Raw genomic sequence first — 23,335 nt, 5'->3', positions numbered from 1 at the left:
ATCCTAAGTGTCCTTGAGAAGGCAGTGGTGAGTTGCCTTCTTGAGTCGCTACAGTGCTATAGAAATAAGGAGGGAATTCCAAGATTTGACTCATGACAGTGAAGGAACGGGGAATATATTTCCAAGTCGGGATTGAGAGTGGCTTGGAAGGGAACTTGCAGGGGGGGTGGTGTTCCCATGTATCCGCTGCCCTCGTCTTTCTAGATGTAAGTGGTTATGGGTTTGGAAGGTCATGTCTAAGCAGCCCTGGTGATTTTCTGCAGTGCATCTTGTAGATAGTACACACTGCTGCTACTGAGCATCTGTGGTGGAGGGAGTGGATGCTTGTGGATGTGTTGCTAATTAAGTGGGCTAACAAGGTTTAGAGCTGGCTGAACACAGCAGGCCAAGCAGTATCAGAGGAGCAGGAAAGCTGACATTTCAGTTCTAGACCCTTCGTCAGAAAAAAAAATTAAGTGTGCTGCTTTGTCCTGGATGGTATCAAGCTTCTTGAGTGTTGTTGGAGCTGCACTCATCCAGGCAAGTGGGGAGTATTCCATCACACTCCTGGCTTGTGCTTCAGTGGATGGGCTTCAGGGAGCTAGGGGCTGAGTTAGTGACCACAGTATTCTAGCCTGTGATCTTCTCTCATAGCCGTGGTATTTATGTGGCGAATCCAGCTCGGTTTCTAGTCAATGGTAACTCCCAGTTGGTGTTGCACATCTCCTAGTTGGTTTGCCATAATAGTAAAAGTTTGGTTTTGGCTTATATCCCAACAATAAATTGATTTTTACCAATCCTGCTGAAATGCAGCAGGTGACACATAGTCTTAAATACATGCTTGACAATGTTGCATTGGGAGGAATATTTACTGGTGTTAGTCACTTTCACATTGGGACTTTGGCAGGTGAAGCTCAAATTTTGGATTGAGTCTCACCACAAACATTCTGCTGAGGTAGCATCAGTCCAGGCAGTTTTTTTTTTGGACGCCATTTCTTCACTTGCACTTTTCTCCTTCCAAATGGTCCTAACCCACTATGCCATAAGGAAGAGTGTCATGGAGCCGAATGGCCTAATTATATATCCAGCTGCCAAATATTCCCATGCAAAACTGCTCTCAAATTTTCTGAGAATCATTGGATAGCAGCCAAAAGTAGGAATACCAAGGGCTTCTATCTTCCTCACTCTGTCCCCTCATCTCTACCAACTCTTGACTGTCCCGAACCATGGAAAACATATGGGTTTCAATTGCGCCTGTTTCAGGTGAGCTCAGCAAAGGACTGGGAACTGATCCTAGTGTCCTGTGGGTATGATTGGCTCGGTATCACATCACACAGTCAGTCTAAAAGCAGCCCATCAGTACTGTCCCAGGTGCACAGCAAATAGCAAAAAATTGGAAGGAGATTTTTCTTTGGTATGCTGATTCATTAATAGCATTTCTATATCACCTCTAACGTAAGGCACTGTCGATGAAGAGAAGGGGAAGTCATTGAGTGAATTACCCCTTGAGAGAATCTCTCACTTCTTGCCACCTCTGCAACTAAACTTTGAGTGAAGGTTCTGAGCAGCCTTGAGGAAGGGTCACGGGACCCGAAATGTTAACGCTGATTTTTTTCTTCACAGATGCTGCCAGACCTGCTGAGATTTTTCCACCAACTTCTGTCTTTGTTTCTGATTTACAGCATCCACAGTTCTTTCGGTTTTTAAATTCTGGGTGGACCACTTTCCAAACACACGAACAATAAAGGCCCACAATTGGTCAATTAACAGGCACTTAAGGTCCTCAATTTGCTACTTCCCTGATCACATTGATCACAGGGATAGGCTAGGTTCCTGACTGTGAACCAGTAGTGTCCTACAATGGATTGGTGGGGATGGATGGAGTTGGTGGGGGTTGTTCCCAATTACAGAAATTTGGGGTTGAGTTGGAAGTATGAATGGCCAGCAAGTGGGTGACCCCTAAAATCCACCCCACCTACCCCAGCCTTTCCTCTGACACCCTGCTGCCACATGACCACAGACTTCACCTCACCGCTGGATGCACCCACACCCCTCGTCTGAGGACTGGCAGACTTTCAAATCTAGAAGCTGCTGGCATCTGGGTGATTAGAATTTTCTGGTGACCAGGCTGCCAATGTCAAGCCAAGTGATTGGACAAATAGTTATCCTCACTCACCTGGCATTTCTTTGAGGAGCTCTTAATGGAGAAGATTTCCACGTCACTCGGTGCATCATCTTGCTCGTTGTGGGGAGTGGAGTGATCTCTAAGCTGGCACCTAATGCACTCAATCCCCTACAAACATCACCGAGCAAAACTGGAAAATTGTGCCTCCGGTAAAATGACCCAAACTGCATCGCAGAAGTTTTAAATCAGATTCAGTTTGACAATTGTTCCCCAAAGGAAATATTAGGAACTAAAACATCCCTCAGAATATTTAAGATGGTGCTTAAAATTTAACCTCTTTGTCTGAGCCTTTGGTCACCTGCCTTAACAAATGACAAATTTCATTTCTCAAATAACAGGAGTGTGAAGTGCAGTGTAAGGGACGCCTAAATGCAAGTTGTTGTTGCAAACTGCGTTAGTTTTAAATTACTCAAGCTGTTTAGCTATTTCCTCTGCTCCAGTCAAGCGTTTTACAGTCTGTTTTATTCCATTTCACACTTACATGCTTGTGTGTGTGCATGCGTATGTTTTCGTTCCAACTCCATTCCCCTGGTTCTGTTATAAAAACAGAAAATGATGGAAATACTCAACAGGCCAGGAAGCATCTGTGGAGACAGAAATAAAGTTAGCGTTCCAGGTCATTGATCTTTGCTCAGATTTTTTTCCCCCTTAAGTGCTGTTTGTCTGTGACTTTAGTCGATTCTAATGAAGGGTCTCTGTCTGAAATCTCTGCATGCCCTTTCTGGTACAGTGAATGTTTCTGGCGTTATTTCTGTTGGGAGTTTTCTCTCTGGGAGTTTTATCAATCCAAGTGCAGATGGGTAAGTAATATTATGAGAGGCAAGCTTTACTTCGCCTGAAGCTTCTTGCTGTATGTGTGCTTTGTGATTGCTTTAAAGTGCTAGTGATGAAAAATCCTGCAGATCTTCACAGAATCTACTATATTTAGACTAACATCAGTGAATATTCCTTCACAATCACAATGACTCACAGACTGTATGGGCCAAGCTTTTGGGAAACATAAAATTTGCCTCGAATTTAAACAAGTGCAGGCAAACTGTGTTGTATAAGGTGTCACTCTGGACCCTCAAAGTCTCACTGGTGAAGTGCAGCATTCCCACAGACCTCTAGGAGTCACTGGCCCAAGACCATCCAAAGTGGAGGAGGAACATCCGGGAAGGCATCAAGCACCTGGAGACTTGCTGTCGGGAAAAGGCGGAAACCAGGGGCAAACAGCTGTACGCTGCTACACAATGCCTCACCCACCCCTTCCCACGACCACCTTCTGCCCCAGATGTGACAGATCCTGCGGTAGCTGCTTTGGTCTGTACAGTCACCTACAGACCCATCCTGAGAGTGGAAGAGAGTCATCCTTGTCTGTGAGGAACCACTGGTAACGAATGATGCTGCTAGACTACCAGATTGGTAGGAAGAATATTATCACTGTCCCGTAGTGTTGAGGGGTAAATGGTGCAGCGATTCCTTACATTTAGACTCTCAGTTATGAGGAATGTTTGAGGAAGTTGAACTTTTTTTTATTTGGAAAAAGACTTTGGAAGATCAGATTTAAAGATTGTTGAGGGGGGTTTCGAAGACAGATCATGGCATAAAAACCCAAGTGTTGAGGATACAGGAAATCAGAAACAAAAACTGAAATTGATGGAAAAACTGAGCAGCGTCTGGCAACATCTGTGGAGAGAAAGCAGAGTTAATGTTTTGGGTCCAGTGACTCTTTCTGAAGATTGCAGTAAATCAAATCAAGTCCAAAGGTATTAAAGCATTGGTCACTGGATCCGAAACATTAACTGTCTTTTTCTTGCTGAGTTTTTTCAGCTATTTCCATTTTTATCAAAGATTAGATTCCCTACAGTGTGGAAACAGGCCCCTCAGCTCAACAAGTCCACAATGCCCCTTACAGCATCCCACCCAGACCCATCCCCCTATAACCCACACACCCCTGAACACTACAGGCAATTTAGCATGGCCAATCCACCCAGCCTGCACATCTTTGGACTGTGGGAGGAAACCCACGCAGACACAGGGAGAACATGCAAATTCCACACAGAGGCTGGAATCGAACCCGGGTCCCTGGCGCTGTGAGGCTGCAGTGCTAACCACTGAACCACCGTGTGGCCCATGAAGAGCTGCATGTTGCACATTGCTAAAATGGAGAAAGAAAGAAATCATCTTCAAACTCAATATGACCTTGGGAAGTCCTCATCTAATTCATAGCCAATGAAATGTCTAGTCACTATATTAGGGTTAGGTGGGGACATAGATACTGACATAGAGCAGTACAGCACAGGATTAGGCCCTTCGGCCAACTATATCTGTGCTGACCATTATTGCCACCTCAGCTAATTTAATGGTTGTCTTTTTATTCATTCATGAGATGTGGAGGGCAGTTCTTAATTGCCCTTGAGAAGATGGTGGTGAGCTGCTGTTGTTGTGTAGTGGAGGGGGTTAAATAACAGAGGAAACACATTTCCAAAGAGAGTTGCTTAGGACTAGGAAGGGAAGCAGGAAATTTGACAGGCGGCTATCAGCTAATGGAGACGGGTGACATTATGGGGCAGTCTCCTTGGACTTGGGCTGGGAAGTTCAGCTCAAGGTGAATGAGGGTGTATTGATAGAAACGGAAATATCAGAATTCCCCACCCTGGTTTTGGTCCCTTCCATCACCTTATTGTTGTGCTGTGTCAAAACAAAGTCTGTTGCCCAAACATTTTACTGAATTGGAGGAATTTTGTTTTAAAATTTAATGCCAAATTAAAAATTGCTGGTGCACACAAGTAGGACACTTTATTTTCACACATGTCACAAGTATCAGGTTGCAGTTGATGTGTTAATATTTCTGTATTGCTTCGTTCCAATAGACTGTGCCTGGGTGCCTCACTGTGATCACTGCATTCTCTGCCTTGTTGACACATGTGCCTTCATTTCTGCATTCAGAATTCCCAGCCGCGGCTGTGGATGACATTTCCATTAGGACAATCCACATTTTGAGTACAAATTTTAATCTTTTAAAAGTCTGTTTCCTTCTCTGTTTAAAAAAAAAACGTTTTTATTCCTTAGGACTTGGTTTGATATATTGCAATTTTCATTTTGCAATCAATTTGAATGGCAGACAAAAATCTAGAACAAAAACTGATCAGAGAATATCATTATTTAAAAAAAGAAAGAACCTGGACTGGTTTTGTGAGCCTCTTGTCCCCTTCAGGGATGTGCACATTTATGAATATAAGCTGGAACTGATAATGACTTAGTTTAGTGATATCTACCGCAGCTACTGCCTCTGTTTCACTATTTGACTGTCCTCAAGTCTCTCGCCTGTTTCTCCCTCTATCTCTTCACCTTCCCAAGTGACTGTCGTTTCTGTTTCAGCCTGTCTCTCGGTTACTCTCATTCCCTCAGTGCCTTCTCTCCTTTTTCTGGTGGAAATGACTGAACTTTGCCCCGTATCTGCTGACACCCCTGACGGATTTTGAAAGCTGTGACGTTCTCAGTTGTCTGAGCTGCACAACAGGAAACGCTTTGACGGCCTCCTCTCTTCCTGCTTCAGAGAGAGAGAGAAAAAAAACACCTTTTTTTGCAGGGAGCCAGCTGAGATCCATGCACTTCCATGTCTGCATGCTGCACTCAACCAATGCAGCTCGAAGTAGCCTGATCGACATCCCTACTTCCAGGAGGGAACCAATGGAATGACAGTGGTACTTTCCAACTTAATGATGTAAGAAACATAATGATCTGTTCTCAAGAGTGACAGTGGGGTGGAAAAATAGTTTTATGTAGCAAGGGTTGTACTTGTCGGAGTAGGTACGTGCACTGTATATGAACTGGGATGAAAGGTGCCCAGGTACCTCAGGGAGAATTCATCAATTGTGTGATACCAGGAGTACGCGTTGTCAGGTAGGCAATTTGCATGTGTTTCTTTGGGCCAGTTCACCTAACTGTGCAATTCATTAGCAAGGAGGCCTCCAGATCAGACTGTTCAGTTTTATTTTTGATTAACCAATGCTTCACGAGTTTAAAGTTGCAGGGAATTCTCTGGAGTTTAAATTGCTATTTTTAAAAGGAAATATATATATGCGCTGTGCCAGTCATTCGATTTCACACACCAAACCCTGAGCAGCAGTGCAATTGGCTGACTTTTTCCTTCCCACCCGGTCTTCCTGTTTCAGGAACAGGTACATTTTTTTTTGTATAATTTGAAGCAAAAACGAGGCGATGGTGGATGTACAGTTGCTGAGGAGCTTGAGCAGCGGAGATCGATAATTAGAGGCAAGTGGTCGTCAGTAAGTTCAGAATCAGAAGGCAGAACTGTCGTTGGCTTTTAGTTTTGTTTTCGTGCATGCACTGTGCAAAGGGGAGGGGGAGGAAGCTTTGCTCTATCATTTTCCTCCTCAGCCGTCAGCCCCCCTACCGCTTTCCCTGGTATATATCGAATGTGCAGAAGATGGTTTAACCTTGCGTCCGGATTGGGTTCCTGTCGGTGTATGCGTTTCCTAGGAGGGTGGGGTTTTGAGGGAGGGAGTGGTGGTACGCAGCGAACAGTACTCTTAACAGTTCACTTGGAAGCAGGAGAGAAAGCATTCTATGCCTGCACCTGCTTTTCTTGTTAGAAACAAATGTACCAAACCCCTTTCGAAACGATTTCCTGTAACACTAGGGAGCCTGAAGCAGAGAGCAGCAGCTTGCTTGTAGATTGTGTTTCAGCCGTTTTAAGTTTTTTTTTAAACTAATTTTTTAAAAAAAAATGTGACTCCATGCGCCCTTCTTAAAGGGCTGGCTTAGCAAATGCATCCTCCCCTCCCCCCATGAGCACTCCTTCCATCTCTTAGCTGCCCCAGCCTCAGGCATATTTGAAGGTGCTGACTCATGCTGGGGATATGACCAACCATTCTCAGCTGGACATTCTTCATAATGTGTCAGGATGGGGCATGTTACAGAGCTCAGAGTATGCTTAAAGATATTGTGCAGACATACACAATGTGTTGTGTGTGCACACATGACATGAGTGCATACATATATCTGTGCATATTGCACATATATGAGCACATTTGTGGGTATATTTGTGAATGTATGACATTATCAAAGGCAAAGATGAAGGCTTATGAGGTGCCCTTGTGCGCTGAGACATCCTCAAAATACTTCTCAGGAGTGTTATCAAGTAGTAAACCACTGAAAAAGAAACTGGGATAACAAAGTGTGGAGCTGGATGAACACAGCAGGCCAAGCAGCATCTCAGGAGCACAAAAGCTGACGTTTCGGGCCTAGACCCTTCATCAGAAAGGGTCTAGGCCCGAAACGTCAGCTTTTGTGCTCCTGAGATGCTGCTTGGCCTGCTGTGTTCATCCAGCTTCACACTTTGTTATCTTGGATTCTCCGGCATCTGCAGTTCCTGTTATCCCTGATAAAGAAACTGGGCCAGGTTACCAAAAGCTTGGGAGCTTTCAAGGTGTGTCTGAAAGGCGGACTGAGCCAGAGAGCTTTGGGAAGGGAATTCCTAAGTGTAGGGCCTAGGCAGCTGTTGGGAAGGAGTGCAAATGATTGGCCTAGGTGGCAGGCAGATGCCTCAGAGCAGTGCAGAGCTGCAGGAGATTAGAGGCAAGGAGAGACGAGCTGAGGGATGGCTTTGAACTAAAGGATGAGAGTTTTAACATTAAGATGTTGCTGTCCTAAAGAGTAGTACAGGCATGGGAGAGTGCTGAAACTAAAACTATCCAAGGTATTAGTGAGACTGTGCCTGGAGTATTATGTATAGTTTTGAGTCCCCTGCTTGAGGAGGGATGTTTTACTGGAGGCAGCTCAGAAGAGGGTTGCCAGATTGATTCTGGAGATGAGGGGTTTGTCTTTATGAAGAGGAAGTTTCGGCTACATTCTCTTGAGTTTTTAGAAGAATGAGAGGAGATTTAACTGAGGTATATGAAATGCTGAATGGGATGGACAAAGTAGACATAGAGAAGATGTAACCTCATGAGGACAATCTAGAATGAGAGGTCATGATTTTCGGATAAGAGATAGCTGATTTAAAACAGATGAGAAATTATTGCTCTCAAAAGGTTATGAATTTGTGGAATTCACTGACCCACAGTGCTGGGATTTTGAAAAAAAAATGGACGGAGAGACAGATTTTAAATTAATAATGGGTTTGTCATCACTTCATTTGACCATGCACTGTGAATGATTTTTTGGGCTGTGTAATATTTGATACTAAGTGGCGTTATTTGCAGTACGTGAATGAGTGTGTGGAAACATTGCGGACAGGTACAATTGAGTTATGAGATTATGTGTGATCTTTCTCAATAGTGGAACAGCTTCAACTTTAATTTACTTCATTCTTTCATCAAATATGGGCATCACTAGCAAGGCCAGCATTTGGGAGCCAAGTTCGCACTTAACCCAATGGTTGCCTTGGCCATGTCAGAGGACAGTTATGAATCAAGCATGTTGCTGTGCAGTCATGTGAAGCCCAGACAGGGTAAGAATGGAAGATTTCCTTCCCTTCAAAGGATATTAGTGAAACAGATGAGTTTTCAAGATTGCCTTTAGTGAGATTACCTTTTCATAAATCGAACTTAAGTTCCACTAGCTGTCTTGGTGGGTATTGCAGACCATTAAATTGGGCCTTTAATCCAATGACATTAGCATTAGGCCACCATTATCCTAAAAAATCAAACCAAATGACCTACTGCAGCTCCTATTTTCTGTCCTTAATGTCTCTCGCATTCAGTACTAACAAGCAGTAAGTTTGCCACTTAAATATGGGGATGAACAAAGCTATTATCTTTTTCCTGGGTCATAATCTGTATTCGGTCTATCTCCTGTGTCATTGCTAGAGGATGGACCAATGCTTGCCCTGAGCATGAGCTTCTCATGTTTTCCACATTTTGAGAGTGCCCACCCATCTCACCCCTACTGCTGTTGAAGCTCTTGTCCATGCTGACCCACTCTCCAGTCTCAGTTATACCACCATGCCTCTGGTCAGCCTCCCCACCCTCCTGAGCTCTTCCAAAAATCTGCTGCCTGACACCAAATTCCGTTCACCTATAAGACCTGGGAGCAGGAGTAGGCCATTCAGCCCCCCAAGCCTGCTCTGCCATTTAATAGGATCGTGGCTGATCTCATTTTGGCCTCAACAACACTTTCTTGCCTGGTCCCCATAACCCTGCAACCACTGCTAATTAAAAATCTGTTTATCCCCTCCTTGAATTTTCTCAATGTTCCAGTATCCACCATAGTCTGGGGAGTGAATTCCACCCAGACCCTTTGTGAGAATTAATTTCTCCTCATCTCTGTTTTAAATCTGCTATCCCTCATCCTGAAACTATGATCTCTTGTTCTAGATTGCAGATGCTTCCTCTTATGGGGCAATAAGTTTACTCTATCAATTCCCTTTTCGCATCTTCTGTATCTCACTTAGATCTCCTTTCATTCTTCCCAACACCAGACAGAGTCAACCTAACTTGTTCAATCTGTCTTCATAAGTCAAACACCTTTCCTTTGGGATCAATCTGTGAAGCTGCTCTGAAATGCCTCCAATACAATACATTCCTACTCAAGTAAGGGGATCAAAGCTGTATGCAGTATTCCATGTATGGTCTGTCTAATGCCTTGTACAATTGAAGCAACACTTCCCTACACATATAGAATTTTGGCATTTATTGCTAAAGTAATTTGCCTTCATTATTACCTGTTGTACTGGGTAGTACTTTTCTGTGATTCATGCATGATGACACCCAGATCCCTGTGCACTGAAACGCCCTGAAGTTTCACTCCATTTGGATAATAGGTTGCCTGTGACCAAAATGGATAACCTCACATTTATCCATATTCAACTTGGCTCATTCACCCAACCCATCCATATCCATTTGTAAATTTCTTATTTCACTTTTGCAACTTCATCTGAAGTAGTGTCAGCTGCAAATTTATGCACTGGTTCATTTCAATCCCTGCTTCCAAGTCTGAAATAAAGATTTGTAAATAATTTGGGGTCTGGGGACCAAACTCCATGGAACCCCATTTGGTGCCAACGAGAAAAAGACCCATTCATCCTGACCCTCAACTTCCTGTTGGTTGGCCAATCCTTTATCTTGACTAATAAATTTATCCCTAACTCTGTGTGATATTGATGGCCAGTTAAGTGCTTCCCTTTACTACTACTACTGTATTTTTTTTTACCCAAGGCAAATGTGCAGCCACTCTAATCATGTCTATAAGAGGTTATTAAATGCAAACAACATGCTTTCTAAGCGATGCAGTGCTCTTGTTTATATATGTGTATACAGACAGATTCCCCTGCAGATTAATACCTTGTTAACATTCCCTGTCCACTCTCTAATGTGAGGGCTATAGAAAGACATGCAAAGTTTTAATATTGATTGCCATGTTCTGCATAACTGAACTGTTTAACCATTTTTTTTTAGTGCCACGGGCCTAATGTTTGTGAAATAAGCTTTTAGAAGTAGGTAGTGTTGTCTGATTGCAGAGAACAAGTTGAGTTATACAGTTTAGTGAAGGTGGTCTCTGCTGCCTGCCGTCAGTCGATTCCAGATTCCTCTCGACTGACCTGTTGTTACCTAACAGTAAAATCTCCCCCAAAGAATGGGGAGGAAGGAGATTGCAGCACAATTTTTTTTTATCCTGTTGAGTATCCTTAGCTATGTTGATGGCCTATAAGGTATTCTTACTCCGAAGTTGCTGCACTGTGTGCATTCCAAGTGGAGACTATATTACCAGTCCTTTAGCATCACAGGATCAAATTCCTGGAACACCCACCCTAACAACATTCTTGAGTGTTCCTATTTCGTGGCATTTCAGGAAGGTGGCTCATCACTGACGTCTCCCAGATGATAAATGATGGACCAGCTAGCAATGCTCAATTAATTTTTATTCAGCAAAAGCGCACAAGTTCCAGGAATTAATACATGGGGGCATTGAGTGCAAACATAGAGCACAGTCTGGTATAGCACAGGAACAGGCCCTTCGGCCCACCATGTCTGAACCAATCACAATGCCATTCTAAACTAATCCTATCTGCCTGCACCTGGCCCATAGCTCTCTATTCCCTGCCTGCCCACTGCCTCTTAAACAATGCTGTCATACGTACTTCTAACACCGCCCCTGGGAGCTTGTTCCAGGCACTGACCACAGAAAAAGCACTTGCCTCGCACAACTTCTTTGAACTTGTCCTCTCTCTTCTTAAACCAATGTTCCTTTTAGTATTTGACACATTTCTCCCACCCCCTTGGGAAATGATGCCGACTATCCACGTTGTCCACACCCTTCATAATTTTATAGACTTCTATCAGGTCTCCCCTCAGCCGCTGAAGCTCTAGCAAAAATAATCCAACTTTGTTAAACCTCTGGAGTTCAGTTTAGATACATGTGAGATGTTCCATTTTGGAAAGGCAAATCAGGGCAGGACCTATATACTTAATGGGAAAGTCCTGAGGAGTGTTGCTGAACAAGGTGACCTTGTAGTGCAGGTTCATAGTTCCTTGAAAGTGGAGTTAGAGGTAGATAGGATAGAGAAGGAGGCATTTGGTATGCTTGCCTGTATTGGTCAGGACATTGAATGTAGGAGTTGGGAGGTCATGTTGCAGCAGTACAGGACATTGGCTAGGATACCTTTTTTGGAGTATTGTGTGCAGTTCTGGTCTCCCAGCTAAAGGAAGAATGTTGTGAAAGTAGAAAGGGTTCAAAAAAGATTCACGAGGGTTTGCCAGGGTTGGAGGGTTTGAGCTACAGGGAGAGGCTGAACAGGCTGGGGCTACTTCCCCTGGAGTGTCGGAGGCTGAGGGGTGACTTTTCTAAAAGTTTATACAATCATGAGAGGCATAGATAGGAAGAATAGGCAAGCTCTTTTCTCTGGGATGGGGGCAAGTCTAAAACTAGAGGGCATAGGTTGAAGATGAGGGGAAAGATATAAAAAGAATCTAAGGGACAACTTTTTCATACAGTGTGTGTTACGTGTTTGGAATGAGCTGCCAGAGGAAGTGTTGGAGGCTGGTTACAACATTAAAAAGGCATCCGGATGGGTAAATCAATAGAAAGGGTTTGGAGGGATAGGGGCCAAATGCTGGCAGGTGGGACTAGATTTATTTAGGATAGCTGGTCGACATGGACAAGTTGGACCGAAGGGTCAGTTTCGGTGCTGCATAGCTCTAAACTCTTTTGCACCATCTCCAAAGCTTCCATATATAGTATGGTGGCAGAATTGCACACAGTAATCCAGATACAGCCTAACCTAGGTTTTATGCAGCAACAATATGACGACAACCTTTTATGCTCATTGCCCTGACTGATGGAGACAAGTATGCCATATGTCTTGAGCAAGAAGGCTATGATCAACCTGTGTAGATCCCTGTTTCACCCTCACTTGAAAAATCATACTCTGTTCTGGACACTGGACTTTAGGAATGAAGTGAATCCTTCAAATGTGTGCGGAAAAAGTTTCTTGAATGGTTTGAGGGATGAGGGGTATTCGAGGATTACAGGGAAAAAGTCAGGTCAGTGGACACGAGGAGTATTGGATCAGCCAAGATCCTATTGAATGGCGGAGCAGCCATGAGGGGCCGAATGGCCTATTCCTGTTCCTGTTTCTCATGGTCTTTATTATGAGGAACTTCAGTTGCATATAAGATCTTGGTAAATGAGATAGGAAGGATGGTTTTACTGGAGAAGAGAAGGTTGAAAGGAGATTTTCATGATGGCTCTGGGCAGAGTGGATGGAGACAATTTTTTTTTTGCCCACCGGTATATGGATCTGTGGGACCAGATTTATCAAAAGTATCAATGGTCATGTATTTAATAGAGTCGGTGATTAGGATCTCAGTGCACTTCGAGTGTGGTGGAGGCACATTCGATCACTGGCTTTCAAAAGTGACTTTGATTGTCATCTGGAAAGGAAAATGTAACCAGGCTCCAAGGAAGGAATCTGAATGTGACCGTATCTAACTCACTCTTGCAGAGAGCTGGCTCAAAAACGCTGGGCCAAATAGCCTCCGTCTGTTCTGTACTGATTCGACAGGTCTGTGATGTGGTCACTGCCTTGCTATTTAATCCAAAAGTTAATCTTCTCTGGAGAGATGAAAAGAAAAGCCCTTAATTGTGTTGTGCTGATCAAAAATGACCACCTAACTATTCTAATCCCATTTTCCCATTCGCCTTGTATGCATTAGTATCATAGGGGCCCCTCTAAATACTATAGTGTAATGAGGGTTTCTGGCTCTACTCCCCTCACAGAAAGTGTGTACTATTTTCCAACCGCTCTCTGGGTTATAAAGGATTTTCCTCACATTCCCTCTAAACCTTCTGCCTCTTGCCTTGACTCTCTGCCCCTGGGCCATTGATCTTTATGCCCAGGGGAAACGTTCAACCCTATCTGTGCCCCGCATAATTTTATCCATCTCCCAAACCCATGGCCATTCGTACCAGAGAGAACAAAGATTTAGGTTCAGCAAAGTTTGTTTCTACCAGCACCTTTTATCAACTGGAACTCTTGATGCACCAGCAAAAATTATTTACCTCAAATACTGTGATGCCCCAGTATTTATGCTGTAAATACTGTATAACAGTGCTGTGTATACCCCCATGCACTGTGTTTCTATTACTTAACTGTGTGTGTTTGCATTGATTTTTAGGAGGGTTAGGGTTAGTGTGTTGGTGTTTTTACGTAGCATCCCTCAAAAAATTCTAAGTACATGAATAGGAAATGTTTGGAGGGATATGAGCCAAGCACAAGCAGGTGAGACTAGTTTAGTTTGGGATTATGGTCGGCATGGACTGGTTGGACCGAAGGGCCTATTTCTGTGTTGTATGAATCTATATTGACGTCTCAAAACTTTGGTCAGGATTTACTGTGGTATTCAGAATGTTTAATCAACCAGCATGCTCCCGGTCCCCCACATTCCAGTTAATAAAAACTTCATTGCTCCAATGTTCAGTGATTCCATGTTGACTGTTCACAGCCACCTCCTCCAGTGTGAATTAGGGATGGACAATAAATGGCAGCCAAGCCAACAATGCTCATCTCATGAAGAAATCTGAAAATAAGTTAGGTTTAACTGAGCATCAACTTGTTCTGACTTTTCCTTTTTGCATTTTGCTAAACATTGAGGAGAGGCCAGCCGCAGTTTCTATCAAAACTGGTCTTAATCTCTCCTCTGGTGGCCATACTTTGGGAGTTCAATATGAATGCTTCCGCCTAGACCTGTACCCATTTGCTAAACTAACCTGACCCCAGAGAGAGTAGGAACTGCCAGTGCTGGAGTCTGAGATAACACGGTGTGGAGTTGGAGGAACACAGCAGGCCAGGCAGCATCAGAGGAGCAGGAACGTTGACCTTTTCTCAGAAGGGCTCCGATCTGAAGCCTTTGTGATCCCCGAACCTCGATATAAGTGCCAGTTAGTGTCAGTCCAATGTCTTACAGCTGATGCCACTTACTTAGCTTCTCTGTTTCAGCTGTTGCCTGTTTTGTGACCACTGACTAGCATTCATATTCTACCCATATTTATGAATGTGGGCAACTCTGCAATAATGACCTGATGATCTGTTTTACTTCTCTGCTGGTTTGTCAGGTATATATTGGCCAGAACACTGGAGAGCACTCTGCAGTGTTCTTTAAGGCAGGATCTTTTGAGCTGGAGACAGTCAGGACTACAGATGCTGGAAGCTAGAGTCAATAGATGTGAAGCTGGAAAAGCACAGCAAGCCAGATAGTGTCTGAGGGGCAGAAAAAGTCTATGTTTATTGAAATAGTGAGAGATTTCAGAAAACCTCAGAACAGAGAGATTTGGGAGTCCTTGTGCATGAACCACAAAAAGCCAATATCCAAGTTCAGGTAATAGAGAAGGTGACTGGAACGTTGATGTTTATCTCAAAGGGAATGAGGTATAGAAGTTTTGCTAAAACTGTACATGGCATTAGACAGACCACACCTAGGATACTGTGAACAGTTTTTGGCTACTATTCCATGGAAACATACACCAGTATTGCAGGCAGTTCAGAAAAATCTCGCTAGGCTGACAGCAGATATACAGGGACTGTCTAATGAGGAAAGTTTGTTTGTCTTTTTATTATTCTCTTGAGGGACATGGGGATTCCTGGCCAGCTAGCATTTATTGCCCGTCCCTAGTTGCCCTTGAGAGGGAGATGGTGAGCTGCTTCCTTGAGCTGTAGCAGTCCACGTACTGTCATAAATCCATGGTATTGTTAGGGAGGGCATTTCTTGGTTGAGACCACTGAGTAGCTTGCTCGACCATTTCAGAGGGTGGTTGACAGTCATCCCTGTCGTTGTGTAAATCAGATCGGACTGGTGAGGGTGGCAGACTTCCTTGCTGGAAGTGAAACAGATTGGGGTTTTTCCTGCTAATTGACAATGGTTTCATGTTTATCTAGATTCGCTATCCCAGATGGCGGTTAAATTCAAATTCCACCGTCTGCTCTGACAAGATTTGAACCTGGGTCCCCAGAACATTTGCTGAATTTCTAGATTAATAGTCTGGCATTAATACCATTAGACCATTGCCTCTGCTCAAGTGTTGAGAAGGATGGGCTGATATTCATTGGAATTTGGAAGCATGAGACATGACCTTATTAAAACGTACAAGATCCTCAGGGAATTTGACAGATTAGATGCAGAAAAACTGTTTGGAGAATCCAGGACCAGAAGGCATAATCTCACAGTAAAGGGTTATCTATTTAAGACTGAGTTGCGGAAGAATTTCTTGAGGGTATTAAATCTGTGGAATTCTTTATCACAGAGGGCTATAGAAGCTGGTTGATTCAGTATGTTCCAAGCTGAAGTAGGCATATTTTTAATCTGTAAAGGAATTAAGGGTTATGGGGCAAAGGCAGGAAAGTGGAGTTGAGGATTATAAGATCTGTTGTCATCTCATTGAGTCTGTTCAGCCGTGCAACAGGCTGAATGACCTGTTTCTGCTTCTGTGTCTTTTGATCTTTCATCTACCAGAGAAGGCCAATGAGAACTTGGGTTAACATCTCCTCTGAAACATAACGCTGAGGTCCTTCTGTACTATGGTGAACTGTCAGCTTTGATTTTGGTTTTGGCTCAGTCAGAATCAGTCCTTCCCAAATTCCACTTTCACGTGAATTTCACCTCGTTACCTCTCTCCAGGTACGTTTCTTTTTCAAAATGGTGCCATGCTCAGATTCTGTGTAATTCCAATTTTCTGGGAGTGGAGATATTCCCGGAGAAAGGCACCCAGGGGTCAAAATTGCTGCTTTTCTAACATTTCCTGATTAGTTTGCAATTGTTAACTGCAGCATCTTGTCAGTGCTCAAAGGGACAATACCACAAGTATATTTCCTCCTTTAGCCTCTGGAAGTATCTAAATTATGTGCATTTATATTAGACAGCAATGCCTGAGGAGCCCTGGTGAGTTGCTACAGTGCACCTTTGAGATGGTACACACTGCTGTGACTGAGTTTCAGTGCTGGAGGGAGTGGGATGTTTGTAAATGCAGTGCCAATCGGCCAGTGCTGCTTTGTCTTGGATAGTGTCAAGCTTCTTGTGTGTTGTTGGGGCTGCACCCTTCCAGGCAAGTGGGGAGTATTCCATCACACTCCTGACTTGTGCCTTGTAGATAGCGGACGTGCCTGGGAGGGTCAGGAGGTGAGTTACAGTTTTCAAACACCCAGCACTGAGATGTAGTTGCAGTAGACATGGAGCTGAAATCTCTGGTCTCCAAAACAGAATTTGCATTAAGGGTCTAGGCCCAAAACGTCAGCTTTCCTGCTCCTCTGATGCTGCTTGGCCTGCTGTGTTCATCCAGCTCCACACCTTTTTATCTCAGATTCTCCGGCTTCTGCAGTTCCTACTATCTCGGAAACTCTTTTGCACTATGTTGACTGCTTTGTTTGTTTTGTTTTTTATTTCAAAATCTGTGAATAGCACGCTAGATTCTTCCTATTCAAAACTTGGGTTGTGTCTTGAAAGTTTTTTTTGTTTCTATGTGATCGTTTGAGATGTTCGTGGTTACAGTATATTTACTGGTTGTGGTAGATAAGGTTGTGTGGGAGAAGACTGAATTTGACGTGATAAATTAAGTTTGACACGACATTGAAACACAATGATTCTCTTGGCTTGCCCCACCTAAGCCCAGCACTCCATCCCTAGTATCTCAATGGACTAAAATCCTGCGCAGGATCCTGAAAGAACCTTAATACAGAGCAGTCCTTTGTTCCACCATGCACAGGCATGGCTAAAGCAGTTTCATCTGCTGAGAGTTAAAATGTGAAGGCCTCACAGCTAGTTTTAAAGTTACCGACTGTATCTCTCCCGCCCAAAACCACACTGTTACAACCCAACCAACTCTACTTTCTCTTTTGGTTTGCTTGAAAGGGAACACCCCATTTTGATGCCCACATCCGGATTGCAATTACACGGAGTTTTCCATCACCTTGCTCCCTCGCATTGTGAGCCTATCCCACCTTTTTACCCTCTTTTAGGTAGTTGCGGCCTCTTTGCCTGAGAATGTGGCCTCCCAGCTTTTCAATTGCAGCGATGGGCAAGTGCAAATGTGCTGCCATATTTAATTTGTATGGATTTTTGTGTTTGTTTTTATGGTACCATGCCTGTTCTGCCCCTGCTTCTGCCCCAACTTCACTTTTCATGGGCTCTATACTTGCTCATTAGACATGAGCGTTGTTGTCCCAGTGAGGCTTTGTGTAAAGGTGAATTTGCTGGCTAGGATGAGGATCATTCCCTCGATCGGAGATAGTAAGAACTGCAGATGCTGGAGTCAGCAATAACAGTGTGGAGCTGGAGGAACACAATAGGCCAGGCAGCATCAGAGGATCAGCTTTCTGAAGAAGGGTCCCAACCCGAAACGTCAGCTTTCCTGCTCCTCTGATGCTTCCTGGCCTGCTGTGTTCCTCCAGCTCCACACTGTGTGTGTTATATCTGAGGACCATGCTCTGTTTGATCCCTGTGCTCTGAAAGAAAAACATCTCTGCGTACTTTCCAGGGGTGATTATCGGACAACATTTCCCAATTGAAGAGCTGCTGAGATAGTCAGAGAAAGGTCGTTGAAGAAGAATACTTTTGACAGAGCATTCAAATAGTTTGACTGTCGGACAACCTGAGAGACTTAGGAAGGGAAATCCAGAGTTCTGGGCCCAGGCAGCTGAAGGCAGGGCCACCAATGATTGAAAGAATAAAGTCAGGGTTCAGTCAGTATTTCTAGTGTTTACACTGATCTCCAAGTGTAACAGCACCTTGTTGCTTCATTAGTGCTTCTGTTATGGTGCACCATTAATTAAGAATGATTTTGACAGCTCTTTTCAAAGACCTAGCACAGGCACAATAGAATGTATAGCCTCCATCTATGCTGCTTCATTCTATGAATGCAGTATAATTCAAACAACTCTTCTGATTTTCTTTTTTAAATATGACGTGTTACATGCCTGTGTTGCACTTCAGCATTGCTTGGGAAAAAGGCCCATTTGTCAATATCAGCCTCCCGCACTCAAGAAGGCAATTGACAAGAAACACCAAAGTCAAGATTTTATACAGAGTGAATGGATTAGTTGGCAAATGGACTCTGTCTGTCATGGAGAATACACAGTTAATGATGACTGACAGTTAACTGCCACGCGTTGTTTACATTTTTTAACCAAAGCAGTTTGGCACTTATTTTGGTCAAGGTATTACCCTGAGAAATGAACTGGAGAAGGATGCCACTTACTTGAAATAAAAACCAAAAGAACCACAGATGCTGTAAATCAGGAACAAAAACAGAAGTTTCTGGAAAAGCTCAGCAGGTCTGGCAGCATCTGTGAAGAAAAAAAATTCAGCGTTTTCTTCACAGACACTGCCAGACCTGCTGAGCTTTTCCAGCAACTTCTGTTTTTGTGTCACTTATTCTGTTCAGTTGAGTTGAAACATGTCAGTTTACAAAGAACAGAACAGCGTATCGTACCTACGACTCCAGCATCAGCAGTTCTAGCTGTCTGTGTATTATGTTTTGTGCTCTCAGTCCGTGCACACTGTGGCCTGTCTGACAATCCACAATTGTCAGTATTGCTCTGTGCACACCCACAATTATGTAATTTTGACAGTGTCTTTTTTTCTCTCAGCAAGACTCCAGCAGGTATTATTTGTAAAAGAAGCAGCGTAGACGCTGAGCCTGATACTGCCTTGCAGGTCCAACTGTAGCTTGCAGCTGTGACTGCTGTGAACCCTGTAGGTACAAATAAGAAATATTCTCAGTGATGAATCAACCTGATCTGACCCAGCTCAGGAGAATCTGGACTTTTTTGGCTTAGCAGGGAGGGGTAACACAATTGTGACACAGACCCGGAAACGTTTGACTTTTTTATCGCAGCTTTCACAATGCCAAGATGTCCTAAGGTGAAGTGCCAAAGCCTGAGCCGTACTTTTCTTTTCTTTTCTTTTTTTTTGAAATGCTGTTGTGTAGCAAGTAAATTAACCAATATGCCCAGAGCAAGCTCCTGGAAACATCCGTGAAATAGAGGTTTGTTTTATTCCTGTTTTGGGAGCTCACTGTGCACACATTGGCTACGCTGTTTCCTAGATTACAGATGCCTACATTTCCAAAGGCTTTCATTGCCTGTAAAGCATTGGGATTTCTGGTGGCTGTGAAAGGTGATATGTAAATGCAGGTCTGTTGGTCAGACATTTGTGAAGTACACATTTTGTGCTGGGTGGTTTAAAAAGTGCTGATGACTTGGTTACCCCTGTTGATTTGTGGTCTGTGTTTTTTTTGAAGAAAATGTAATCCAGCAGATCTTTGCCACTAATGTTGTAATCTGTGAATGTTATAATTGAGAAGGGAATTGTCAATCTAATTTTAAAACAAGCTGACAGAAAATCAGCAGCTGGAAGGTCATGTTTTCTCCAGTGAGGTTCAATGACACAATGAAACCCAATGTAAATGGAAGAAGCGTCCTTGCTGGGAATGTGGTTACACAGTCCAGTAAATTATCTAGTGGAGTGAGAGCATGTAGTATGTTTTTAATGGAGCTGCAGACCACAGCTAATGGCAGCACAGAGGGGTTGAAGAATTGTAATCCAGAAGTGCACTTGTTCTCAACAGAGCTACCATTCCGATCTCAAAATTGCTTCCAGGATTCTGAAACCCCTGTGCAACTGTAAAATGTTACAGCCCATTAGGAGGCTGTTCAGCCCTTCGACGCCATGCCAGCCCTTGTGCATGAGTTCCATTGTGCTGATATTTCCCTGTTGCCCTGTAAATGTTTCCTTTCAGGTATTTTTGATTCTATTTGGAAAGAGATGATTGGCTTGCCTTCAACAATCCTACAGTCAATGCATTGTGGTCTTGAAGTTGTTGCATGAGAAACGCTTATTGTGTAGTCCACTGGAAAAAGTAAACTGTGATGACGTGACTCTGATATTGAGGAGAGATTGAGAATCTGCCAGATGAGGTGAAGTATGTAAAGGAGAAGTTTTAGACACACTGAACCAGAGAGCTCTATTGAGTTACTTGTGATGTGTAGATGTCAAGAGTTTTACTGTACAGCACCAATGGAAGAGCCTTCCTTGGGTATAAGGAGCCAATGGTTTTGTAGAGTATATGGCATAGAAGTCTACAGCGTGGAAACAGACCCTTCAGCCCAACCTGTCCATGCCGCTCAGTTTCCATAATTAATCTAGTTCCATTTGCCTGTGTTTGACCTGTATCCCTCCATACCTCTCCCACTCTCAGACCTGTCTAAAATTTTGTCATTTAAGAAACGTTTACTGTCTTCTACCAGTACCTCTGGCAGCCCATTCTAGACTCCCCTTCCTGGTGAGGGAAAAAAAAGTTGCTGCTCTGGATGCTTTTTATATCTCTCCCTTCACTTTTAAATGTAAATGTAGCGACCCACAGCCTAGAGACCATTACAAAGCATTTAATTGTGCCAGTAGCCCCATTTAACTAGCCCAGCTAATGGTGAAACTGGATAAGTCTGATCCCAAGATAATAAAATGTGAGGCTGGATGAACACAGCAGGCCAAGCAGCATCTCAGGAGCACAAAAGCTGACGATGCTGCTTGGCCTGCTGTGTTCATCCAGCCTCACATTTTATTATCTTGGAATTCTCCAGCATCTGCAGTTCCCATTATCTCTAAGTCTGATCCCAGATGGAAGCCTGACCTGATAATGACCTGTTTAATTTTTTTTTGCAATTAGTTATCATGGTTGGTTAATCACTGAGGCATGTTCATATGCAACTGCAGGTGTTCTCTAACAATAGGACACAAGCTTATTACATCATATTGTTATTTCTAACTTTACCTTAAAAGACAGCTAGAACTTAATGCAAACATCAGAACAAAGTTCCAATCTGTTTCCCAGTGCCATGTTTCACAGCGACTCAGTCCCAGAAAAATATCAGTCCTCTCTGCTGTGTAAATCTTTACTTCAGTGACAAAAGCAGAAGTTGTTGGAAGCTCAACAGGTCTGGCAGCATCTGTGAAGGAAAAAACAAGTTAATGTTTCGGTCCAGTGACTCTTCCTCCAATTCTGTCGAGATTCCTGTCCTTGAACTGTAGAGACAATCTTACTCTTCCTCTAAGTCCATTAGCTTGAGGCCCTTTCAGTTCTGATAGAACAGAGGAAGTTCAGGCGAACAACCTCCAGGATTTCTGTCCAAGCTTTCCAGCCTTGGAACTGCATAGTCTACATTGCCTTCCCTCCATCTTAAGGTTGGAAGTCCAGAATGTTTATGCAATCATCAGCAAAGTTTAGAATCACTTTCAACTCCTCAGATACTGCAGCAGTCCGTGTCTAATTGCAACAAGATCTGGGAAATATCCAGGCTTGGGCTGACAATTGGCAAGTAAGATTCACGCCACGCAAATGCCATAATAGACAATCTAATCACCGCACATTGACATTCATTAGGGTTAACACTGAACCTCCCACTATCAACGTCCTGAGGTGGGGGGGGGGGGGGGGGCGTCATCATTGACCAGAAACTCAACTGGACTCCTCACACAAATGCTCCTCCCTCCCCCCCCCCCCCCCCCCCCCCCCCACTGCCGGCTTTGGCCACAAGAGTAGGCCAGAGACTACGAATGCAGCAGCAAGTAACTCGCCTCCTGAGCCCCCAAAGCCAGTTCGCCATCTACAAGGCACAAGTCAGGAGTGTGATGGAGTGCTCTCCACTTGCCTGGATGGGTGTAGCTCTAACAACACTCAAGAAGCTTGACACCATCCAGGACAAAGTAGCCCGCTTAATCGGCATTGCATCCACTCTCAATCACCACTCGGTAGCAGCAGTGTGTACCATATGCCGGGGGCACTGCCAAAGTTCACCAAACATCCTCAGGCACCACCTTCTAAATCCATGACCACTTCCATCGAGAAGGACAAGGGCAGCAGATACATGGGAACACCACCTCCTTCAAGTTCCCCTCCCAAGCTACTCACCAGCTTTTCTTGATGTGGAGTTGCCAGTGCTGGACTGGGGTGAACAAAGTCAGAAGCCACATGACACCAGGCTACAGTCAGACAGGTTTATTTGAAATCTCAAGCTTTTCCTTCATCAGGTGTGATTTCAAATGAGCCTGTTGGACTATAGCCTGGCGTTGCATGATTTATGACTTCATCTTGACTTGGAATTTTATTATCATTCTTCACTGTCACTGGGTCAAAATCCTGGAATTCCCTTCCTCATGGCGTTGCGGACTAATCCACGGCAGCAGTTCAAGAAGGCAGCTCACCCCCCACCTTCAAGGGCAATTAGGAATGGGTAATAAATGCTGGAGACACCCACAATACACAAAATGAATAATAGAGACTGAAAACCGCTGAGCTGGAAATCGACTGTCTGGAATTGAACTAGAAAGAGTGGTTAACCTGCTAGAATATCTTTCTCTTCTGATCAGATATTTGTCTTAAGATCTAACTGTCTTTTATAAGTGTGCGTAGCATTTTTTGTTCCCAATCTTGTGCAATAAACTTGCTCTATTGTCAAAGAACAGCTGCAGCTATGTGTTACTGTGTTTGTGATTAACCACCATGATAATTACAAAAATGAAACCAGTCTAAATGCCATATCCTTCTGAACTAAAAGTTTGAACCTTCTGTTTTAAAGTCAAAATGAAACTAATTACTTTTTAACGTTACCCTGCCTGTTATAAACCTAAAAACATAAGCATTTAGTCCATTAACTCCACAAACATTCTCCTAACCACT

At 43.6% G+C, this 23,335-nt stretch overlaps 1 protein-coding gene across 2 annotated transcripts in view; it reads left to right on the top strand.

Annotated features, from left to right (window-relative positions):
- The window catches only part of hivep2a (HIVEP zinc finger 2a), a 264,542-nt gene that overhangs the window by 7,424 nt on the left and 233,783 nt on the right, over window positions 1-23,335 (top strand). Inside the window, exon 1 of one of the 2 annotated variants that reach the window (XM_048536449.2) lies at window positions 5,890-6,052. The exons of the other annotated variant lie outside the window; for it this stretch is intronic. The gene's annotated coding sequence lies outside the window, so the exon portion shown is untranslated. Of the gene's footprint in view, window positions 1-5,889; window positions 6,053-23,335 lie in introns of those variants that run through there. 2 annotated transcript variants of the gene reach the window in all.

The sequence above is a fragment of the Stegostoma tigrinum genome, chromosome 9, assembly GCF_030684315.1.
Source record: "Stegostoma tigrinum isolate sSteTig4 chromosome 9, sSteTig4.hap1, whole genome shotgun sequence".
Taxonomy (NCBI): domain Eukaryota; kingdom Metazoa; phylum Chordata; class Chondrichthyes; order Orectolobiformes; family Stegostomatidae; genus Stegostoma; species Stegostoma tigrinum.
Note: the sequence above shows the minus strand (reverse complement) of the source record. Positions and strands in the feature narration are given on the sequence as shown.